Below are 10094 nucleotides of genomic sequence, written 5' to 3' on the forward strand. Positions count from 1 at the left end.
TTAAACTATACAGTTAACATAAAACAGCCCACTTACTTAAATATAGTAAAAACAAAGCGAGTTATGCCAATTTTGTTTCCCTTTTAGGTCTCGTTCTTTAAATAGATCATTCATTCAACAAATGTCTGCTGAATGCTCAGTGTCAGATACTGTGCTTGGCACAGTATATCCCAAAATGAACCAGAATTAGTCCCTGTGCTCTGAGCACCATCGACAAACCGTAAGAAAACAAATGAAGCCGCTCTTAAAATGACCTGTGCTTTTCCATCTGTAACATCAAAAGAAGTATCAGAAACGATGTGCCTTCCCTCTTCATTCTCCACCAAGCCCTGTCCTCCCGAATCCAACTGTAATGAGACCTAAAAACTGCAGAGTCTCAAACATCATGAAAGCAAAGCCTAAATAACATTAGGAGTATGGTTTTTCCCGCAGTTTTATGAACTTGGGCTGTGAAACACAGAAATGAAAGTGGTAGAGAAAACAGTATTTCGCAGTCACTCAAAGAAAGATAAAGGGTGTGATGCGCTGGTCTTGGCATCCTGACTCTCCATTCCACAGTCAGACGGGAATTGGATTTTAACAAGGAGTGGGGTTTGTGGTTTGGGAAACACAGCATTTTTACTGCCTTGGGTCATATTTGAAATATTTGTAGCCGTTTAAAATAGCGTCATGTTATTTTTTCTCTTGTCTTCAAAACAAACCCAGCAAGCTTTTATAAGTCATAATAACAAGCATAAAATTGGGATATTGGAAAACCCATGGGCAGGGCTTTGGAACATCCATTCTCCCTCAGGACAAGTGTTTGGATTTGGGTGCAGAGGACTGTTAGCTTCTTGGGAGCCCACCTGACCTTGAATGACTTAGGGACCCTAAAGAAAGGGGGAAAGATTCCAGGGGCAACAGAGCTGGGATCTCCCACCAAACTGTTCGTCAGTGCAATGACAGAAGTATGCACAGGGGCTTTGGGACCTTCCTTTTAGCCAAGATGTCCTGTTTTTCACTCTGGATATTTCTTTGAAAGAAAAAATAATCCAGAGATTTATATTTATTTAAGTAACCAATTCCCAAAACCCATTGCCTTGGAATTTTGTCCTGTGAGCCATGCTGTCTGGGGCCTATCCCTGCCAAAGGGCCTCAGGTGGGGCAAACACTGGAACAAAGATGTGAGCTGCCCTCAGATACAAGAAAATCCAGCTTTCTGCTTATTAGAAAAATCATTATGCTGGGCATGGTGGCTCGCACTAGAAATCCCAGCTACTCAGGAAGCTGAGGTGGGAGGATTGCTTGAGTCCAGGAGTTCAAGATCAGCCTGGACAACATAGCAAGACCTCATCTCTTAAAAAAAATTATTGGAAAAATGAAGGGTAATGAGTCTTTGCCCAGAAGGAAATATATGTTAATATATATGTACGGAGTCATCACCACATCATAAACACTGTGATCAATGATGGATCACATATATGATGATTGCCCCGTAGGATTATAACACCATACTTTTACTGTACCTTTTCTATATTTAGGTAGGTTTAGATCCATTAGCACTTACCATCGTGTTACAGTTGCCTACATTTCAGTCCAGTAACATGCTGTACAGGTTTGTAGCCTAGGAGAGATAGGCTCTACCCTCTAGCCTAGGTGTGTAGGAGGCTATACCGTCTAGGTGTGTGTAAGTGTACTCTATGGTGTTCACACACTGATGCAATCACCTAATGACACATTAAGCAATGCATGACTGCACTGAGATATAGTACATATGTAAGTATACAGCAAACATGTAAGTTAATATTTCTTGAGCACCTATAGGCCATATCCAATTAATCCTCATAACAATCCTATGAAATATGTGCTGTTATTGTCCCAATTTTATTGGTGGGGAAAGCTGGTGCACAGGGAGGTGACGTAACTTGCCTGGGGTCACACAGCTGGGAGGCCGTGGGGCCGGGGTTCCCGACTAGGCAGCTGGCTGTCGGGAAGGAGTCTGAGCATTGCTCTGTGCTGCCGTCCTCACCCTGGCTTGTTTCTCAAGCCGGAATTTAAATAAATCCGTATCTCAGGTATCAGAAATGCTGAAAACCTGATGACAGAGGAAGGAAAGCATTTGGTGGCTTTCCTTTAGATTTTTAGTATTAAGAAAAGATGAGTACAATTCTCAGATTACTTGAAGGTGTGAGAAAACAAACTGAGAGAGAATTAAAACATGTTTTCCCTATCGTAACCCCTCATATCTTCCCCCAAAGAGCAAAAGAATAAAGAAAAAGAAGGAGAAAAAAGCCCTTTATATGTTTCTACGTTTTGAGTTGATCTTTTCCAACGTTTAAATCCCTGGTTATAGGAACATAAGGAGAAGAAGAAGAAGAAACAACGGCAACAAAAAACTCCTAGGAAGCAACAGAACTCAGCAAGCCCCAGACGGCTGGGGCCGGGGTCTGGGCTGGAGTGTGGGAGAATCCTCTCTGGAGGAAGGACATGGGAACGCTTTCAGCGTCCTGGGATGAAAGACGTGAGAAGAAAGGCGCCTCTCAATGAATGGTGCTCAAAATGGGCTGGAAAACAGGGGAAACAAGCCCTCTCAATGAAAAGCAGAAAAAGTGCCTTTTTTGTTGGCTCCCTCACCGTGAGGCGCTGCCCTTGCCCCCTCCCCACTCGCCCTGACCCCCTTCCCCGCTCATCTCATTGGGCGTGGAGAAAAGGCCTCTTGTTGTAACCCCATCCTCCTGCCGCTCATCCACATTCTTTTATCTCTGCCCAGGGCCTGGCAGTTGGGCCGGGGTTTCAGCTGCCAGAAATTTGGGGTTTCACATCGAATATTCCCAAGATGAGCATCTCAGAATGTCAGTTTACATCAAAACTGCCTTGTCTAAGGAATAGCCAGAAAGCTCTCTTTCCCTAGCAAGGTCGGGAAATCACTCTCTTTTCAACAACGTGCCAATACAAACTCAGAGCCACACTTGGAATGGTCTGGCTTAAAGGGACAGGAAACCACTTTGGTTTCACACTTAAAAAAGATCGGATTTTAAAGTTAGGTTAAAGATGGAAAATTAGCGATGTCTCCTTCTTTGATGGTGCTTTGTGTAAAAATGAACGTTGTGCTGGAAGGAATTCTTGAGAACGGGGTTTGCAGCTAAGGTCAGAGAGGGATGTTTCGGGTGAGACCGTGTGGTTGGCAAAGTCACAAGGATGATGAGGTGAGGATGAAGGTAAGAAGATAAAGAAGAATTTCTTAGACACATTTCACTGATCCATAGAAAGTTCTGAAACAAAGAGAGCAAAGCACTCTTTGAGGTAGAAGATCAGGCCACTTGATCTAGTTTGTCAGAATGCACAGGAGAGAAATTGGGTGAAAGTCTGATTTTCTAACCTTGAAGGAAATCTCTGCTCATAATTATAATTTCAGGCACTGGTACGTTTACCCCAAAGATAACTCTAGACTCGAGCTGTCTTGTGGAGGAAAATTGAGGTGCAGGGATGGGCAGAGGTTTGTCACGATTAAAGACGACACGTTAGCACCAGGTCTGAGTCAGAGGCAATAAAGGGGAGCAAACTTCTCCCCGTCCCCTTCCAGGGTTGGCCTTTGTTGGGGTGATTTTTATCGAGAGGTCTGGTGGGCGTGGGGTGGAGTTTGGCACAAAGATTCCCTTAGGTTTTGCAGCACTGGCAGCGTCTGACCACCCCCATTTTCTCCCTCCCTTTCTAGAGAATAAGCAAATACCTTCCGGGCGGCTTATTTTCCCTTTCAGCAGTTGCTCTAACCGGAAAGCCAGAGGGGCCTTTCTGAAATGAGAAGGAGAACCTAACGCTCTAGCCCCAAATCCTGCAGTGGCTGCCCATCGTCTGCAGGGTAACCGCAGTCCTCACCGTGGCTGTTTAAATGATCAAAGGACATTCGTGAAAGTGAAAGTGGGTGCTGATAAAATCATGCCTGGTCTCTCTGCCTGGCTCACTCCTCATCCCTCTCACCCGGCCAGTGTCTGTTGGTCCTTGCCACAGAGCCCCGCTCTACCCACCCAGGGACACCCTCTGAGGTTTTATTTTCCTCTAACAGAAAGAAAACAGGGGCCAGATTTTCATAATCAGACACAAATGACTTGAAGGTCCAAAGCACGCAGGGTAAGGGCAGTTGCGAGACTTCTGCTTCCAGTGCTTCATCACACACTCATTCTCACCCTTCTCGTCTCTTCCCCAAGCCTGTCCAGTTCACCTCCTCTTATCGTTTCTTCGGGGTCCAGATGCCCAATGGGAGTGTCCCCTTTGAACCCCGGCCAGGTGGGGTCCCCTCCTCTGGGCCTTCCTTCTGCTTCAGTCTTCTTCACGGGTTGGGATTTCCTTCTGCCTGCTGTGGTGCATCTTCCCAAGGGCTGTCTTCCTCAGCCTTTGGCCTGTTCTGTGGTTTTTTCTCATTTTCTTCACAAGACTTTTGCATGTTGAGTATTTTTTATTATTTCCTTCTTGAATAAAGTAATCCTGAAAGGATCTGGGGTGTTTTTTTTCCTTCTCTAGCAGTAGGAAGCTGTTCCAGGGAAATAGGCCTTGGATCATAAGCCTTGGGTGTTTTATGGCCCCAAGGACCAGGGGTGATAGTCCAAGTGTGTGGTCACTGCTGGGTAATATGAATGAACAAATGAATGAATGATTAGACGTATGAATGAAGAATAATCTCCCTTTGTCTTATCAGTTTGGGCTGACATCACAAAATACCATAGACCGGGTGGCTTAAGCACAGACATTTGTTTTCTTGTAGTTCTGAAGGGTGGAAGCCTGAGATCAGGGTGCCAGCATGGTTGGGTTCTGGTGAGGGCTCCTTGGTATGTCTTCATGTGGCAAAAAGAGACAGAAAGAGAGACAGAGAGATAGATATCTCTGGTATCTCTTCTTGGAAGAGCATTAATCCCCTCATGAGGGCCCCACCCTCGTGACCTCATCTGAACCTAATTACCTCCCAAAGGCCCTATTTCCAAATACTATCACTTTGGGGGCCAAGACTTCAACATATAAAGTTTTTTTGGGGGACACAATTCAGTCCACAGCACCCTTTAATTCTCTAAATAAATTAAACTATGTGTTGAACAAATCTGCATTCTGAATAATACATTGCAGTGTAAATTGTTCAAACCATTCCCATAATTTCCAAATGACTTTTTTTAACTATTTGTTTTTAAACGATTTTTTTAAACTTCCAATGTTTTTAAACTATTTATTTTTAAATAATTATAGATTCCCAGGCAGTTGCAAAAATAATTCAGAGAGGCCCTGTGTACCCTTCACCCAGTTTCGTCCAAAGGAAACATTTTATATAACTATAGTACAATATCAAAACCAGGACATAGGTTTTGGTATAATCCACAGACCTTATTCAGATTTCAGCAGTTTTACATGCACTTTACGTTTACGTATTGAGTGTGTGGGTGTGGTTCTATGCAGTTATATCACACGTGTCCCTAACCCCTGTGGGCACACATCTTTTTTCCATCTCTGTAATTCTGGGTGGGTGCTGCAGCGCCCCCTAGGTTCTGTTCTAGGCTCTGCTCTCCCCTTTGTGGTCATCTCTGGACGATATTAGTAAAAAACGTATGCCATTCATCAACCAGTACGAAAACATTCCAACATTTTAACAATCTTTATTGGTACTGGTATGTACTTATTAAATATCGGTGTTGCATAGAACTTTTCTTTTTTTAAACATGCATGGCATTTGAAGTGGCATTCAATTTCTGTCCTTTAATCCCCTTGCGGTCAGGGCCCACCTCGGACTGGTCCCATGTCCAGCACCTAGCTCAGTGCTAGCACACAGTAGGCACTCAAAGTGCTTTTGCTGAATGGTGGGATGAATAAGTGGGAGCCTGGTCTGTGGGTGGCTTGTGGAATCTAAACTGATTTATCTTAAGAAGAGACTATTCATTCCTCTCTCAAATGATGCTTTCCCCTCAAATTCCACTGGAATTTTTTTTTTTTTTTTTTTTTCAAATCAAGAAGAGCGGAATGTGCCAGCAGCTGCTAGCCTGAACGGCCTGGTTATGGTGTTCACAAGGTCTCCTGCCCCCCTGACTATTTTGAAATAAGCACAGGAAATTACGTAAATTGGCAGTAAGAGCCCAGCAGTTGGGACCGGGGAGGTATGCATATTTGCTTATCCAATTTTCTGCTCCCCTACCAAGCGAACACATGGAGCTTTGACCTTCCATATGTTTTTAATGCGTGTCGGAGATAAGTGTTCCAACAAGTTGGAAGCAACAGGTTGAGTTTCCCCCCTTCCTTCCATCTGAAGCTGCTCCAAGCAGGCTGTGGATGTGAGGGAGAGACAAAACAACCTCCCATGGCACTGGGCCTTCTCAGAGAGTTCTGGACCCCTACGCTCTTGAGTTGTTTGATCTGGAAATCTTCCCTGACTTGCAGGGCTGGATTAGGAGCAACCCCTGGCCCCTAGCACCCTGTGTTTACCTAGCAAGGCACTCACTATGTTGTCCTGGACATGACTGTTTCCTGGTCTGCCACCACATTAGACCGTAAACCCAAGGAAGACTAGGGCCATATCTGTCTTCTTTCCTACCATGCTCCTGGCACCTAGTATCATGCCTGACCCAGGGTAGGGGCTCGGTATGTATTTGTTAGATGGATGAATGACTGAATGACTAGGAAGGAAATAAGAGCATTAACCAGAGCTTTATGGCCGTCAAGAAGTCATCTGGATTTCTGGCACCCATATGTTCTGGTCTTACTGCAAGAATCACCCAAGACCTTTGTCGTGCATTCTATAATTCAATGGCTTTCAGCTTTGAGTGTGTGTTAGCATCACTTGGAGGACTTGTTAAAATACAGGCTGATGGGCCCTATTCCCAGAGTTTCTGATTCAGTTTGTTTGGGGTGGGGCTCCAGATTTGCGTTTCTAACATGCTTCCTGGTGATACTGATGTGCTGCTCTGGGACTACAGTTTGAGAACCACTTTGAGAATAAATAGAAGAACTGTTCAAACTGCTTTTCTTTCAACACTAAAATTTGCCTTGTAGGATTTTTTTTTTTTTTTTTTGGGAAACAGAGTCTTGCTCTGTTGCCCGGGCTAGAGTGCCGTGGCATCAGCCTAGCCACAGCAACCTCAAACTCCTGGGCTCAAGCAATCCTCCTGCCTCAGCCTCCCAAGTAGCTGGGACTACAGGCATGCGCCACCATGCCCAGCTAATTTTTTCTGTATATTTTTAGTTGTCCAGATAATTTCTTTCTATTTTTAGTAGAGACAGGGTCTCGCTCTTGCTCAGGCTGGCCCTGAACTCCTGAGCTCAAATGATCGGCCCGCCTCGGCCTCCCAGAGTGCTAGGCTTACAGGTGTGGGCCACCGCACCTGGCCTTGCCTTGTAGGATTTTAAAAAATGGTAGCATCAGTGTTTATGACATAAAATTAGCATCATTAATTAAAGTGTGATTTAAAGAATTTCGGAATCTGTCTCTTTGACTTTGTGATTGATGACTCTGCTGGGCTTCTCATCAGTGTGAACTCCACACTTGAAAGGCAACTGGAAGACAGATCACGGGCTTTGGAGTCAGGGAGACCTGGCTTTGAATTTCACTTCACCACTGACTGGCCAGGAGATCTTGGACAAGTTACTTGTCCTCTTAGGGTCTCAGAATATTCATCTGTGAGATAAGGATAGTAAAAGACTCCTTTCAGTCACTGGAAGAAACAGGAAAAAACAAACAGGAAGAAGTATCTCTTCCTAGCCAAAGAAGAACTAGAATATGAGACTAAAAACAGTGAGTTTCTATAGCAAGGAATGCAGTGCTTTTTGAAGATATTTGGCTCCTGAATTTATGTAGTGAGGATTTTATTGGAATATTTATCTCAACTTATTTGGTTTTTGAGCTTAGATGGTAAGAATTTGGGTAGGGAAAAACATTTGTATAAGTAAAGTGACTTTTTTTTTTTTTTTTTTTTGAGACAGAGTCTCACTCTGTTGCCCGGGCTAGAGTGCCGTGGCGTCAGCCTAGCTCACAGCAACCTCAAACTCCTGAGCTCAAGCGATCCTCCTGTCTCAGCCTCCCGAGTAGCTGGGACTACAGGCATGCGCCACCATGCCCGGCTAATTTTTTCTATATATATTTTTAGCTGTCCATATAATTTCTTTCTATTTTTAGTAGAGGTGGGGTCTTGCTCTTGCTCAGGCTGGTCTCGAACTCCTGAGCTCAAACGATCCGCCCACCTCGGCCTCCCAGAGTGCTAGGATTACAGGCGTGAGCCACCGCGCCCGGCCTAAAGTGACTTTTTAACAGAGTGGGTGTTCAATAAATGACACATACAATAGAAAAACTGAATGTAAGAGAATAACATATGCATAAGACAGGTGACTAAACCACACGCCGGCGGCAGGGCGGGGGGAGGGACATCTTCGTGACCCGAGTATTCATTATTTGAGACCCTACAGGCAGCCAGTTGTAGGGAAGCTGAGATTGTGGTGACGTGGAGAATACTCATCAGTGACATGACTGTCACAAGGTTAGTTCCTATGCAAATCCTTCCTGGCTTACTGTCTATTCTGCTCATTCCAAGGTAGTCCTGGTTGATTCCCTTCTCTTGTTGCCTGTTGGATAGCCACCTAGCAAACAGGCAAACACAGTGAAAACTGTGAGAGTGAACAGCAAATTTTACAAATGCGCAGGATTTCATAAAGTCGATGAAAAGATGCTAGAGAATTATTCAATTCAAATAGAAACAGGGATCTAGCAGAGTTAGATAAGTTTCCAAGAGAAGAAGAGAAAATCCCAAAGGATGATGTTGTCACAGTTTCAAAAGATAATTATATGGCTATCAAAGGATTGAAAGAGACCTTGAGAAAAATGATAAAGCCCTCAAATATTTTTGCACAATTGATTCTCTTTTTGATAAAACTGTGGAAGTCAACAGGAAGGGATTATATTGTATCATGTTATCACCATTGTAAATGTGTAAATTGCTATCACATGTTTTGTCAGAAATAGTATGTTAAAAACCACGTTTCTTACTTTTCCTAAGAATTAGTATACGTCACTACAATCGTGACCTAAATAAGGGGTCAGCAAACTACTGCTTGAGGGCCAAATGTGGCCCACCGTCTGATTTTGTAAATAAATCTTTATTGGAACATAGTTACACCCATTCATTTATTTATTGCCTATGGCACTACAATGGCAAACCTGAGTAGCTGCAGCAGAGACTTCATGGCCCACAAAGTCAAAAATGTTTGCTATCTTGCCCTTTCAAAAAAGTTTGCTGATTCCTGACCTATTTTTTCTTTAAATAAACTTTTCCTCTTTATTTTTAAAAACATATTTCTAATGAAAAGTTTTCCCTCCTTCACTATTTACTCTGACATTTTGATGGATTTCCATTTTAGGTTGATTTATTTTAGGTGATGCCCTTCTCTCACTCCCCCTCACCCCAATTATCTTCAGCTGATGAGGCCTCCTTGTAATTAAGGACAGAACATGACTGTGCAGAAAGATAAATTATTGCCGGTCCTCAATTTAAGAGTGCAAAGCTTTGGAGTCAGACTGACTACGTTTGAGTCCTGGTACTGCTACTTACTAGCTGTGAGTGTCCAAGCATGTTATTTAACCTTTCTCGGTCTCATGTCAAATGGGGATAACAGCACGAACCCTGTCTCGTTAGTGAACTACAGAGATAATGAAGCTCAAGGTCTCACCCCAGTCCCTGGCACGTACACAGTGATGGCTGCTGTCATTTCTGTTTGCCTGGAGCGGTTTGGAATAGCGGAGTACACAGATCGGGTTCTGAGCTCTGACTTCCTCCCGGCATTCCCTGAGTTGCTGGTTCTCAGGCGACGACACTATGCTTTGGACAGCCCTGCTAGGAGCAGAGACAAATCCTTCACCAAATCAACCAGTCTGCTTCGTTTAAAAAAGTAAGGGAGCAGTTAAGAATTTATCTTCCCTTTTAAAAATGCTTCTTTTAGTCACTGCCGGCCATAAGAATGGTAGTGGCGGCGGTGGCGGCGAGGACACTTTTCACAACAATCCGACTCGAGCAGGGAGATTCAGCCCGGCACAGCTTGCATATAAACATTCCCAGATGCTCGGACTTCAAGAGGGCGTCGTTTTGTCCTTAGGAAAA

The 10094-nt window shown here is 43.9% G+C and overlaps 1 pseudogene; it reads right to left on the reverse strand.

Moving 5' to 3' along the window:
* Positions 1 to 4035: 4035 nt before the first annotated feature.
* LOC138385854 (transcription elongation factor A protein-like 8) lies at positions 4036 to 4420 on the reverse strand (annotated as a pseudogene).
* Between the last annotated feature and the right edge of the window lie 5674 nt (positions 4421 to 10094).

Source organism: Eulemur rufifrons, chromosome 7 (assembly GCF_041146395.1).
Source record: "Eulemur rufifrons isolate Redbay chromosome 7, OSU_ERuf_1, whole genome shotgun sequence".
Taxonomy (NCBI): domain Eukaryota; kingdom Metazoa; phylum Chordata; class Mammalia; order Primates; family Lemuridae; genus Eulemur; species Eulemur rufifrons.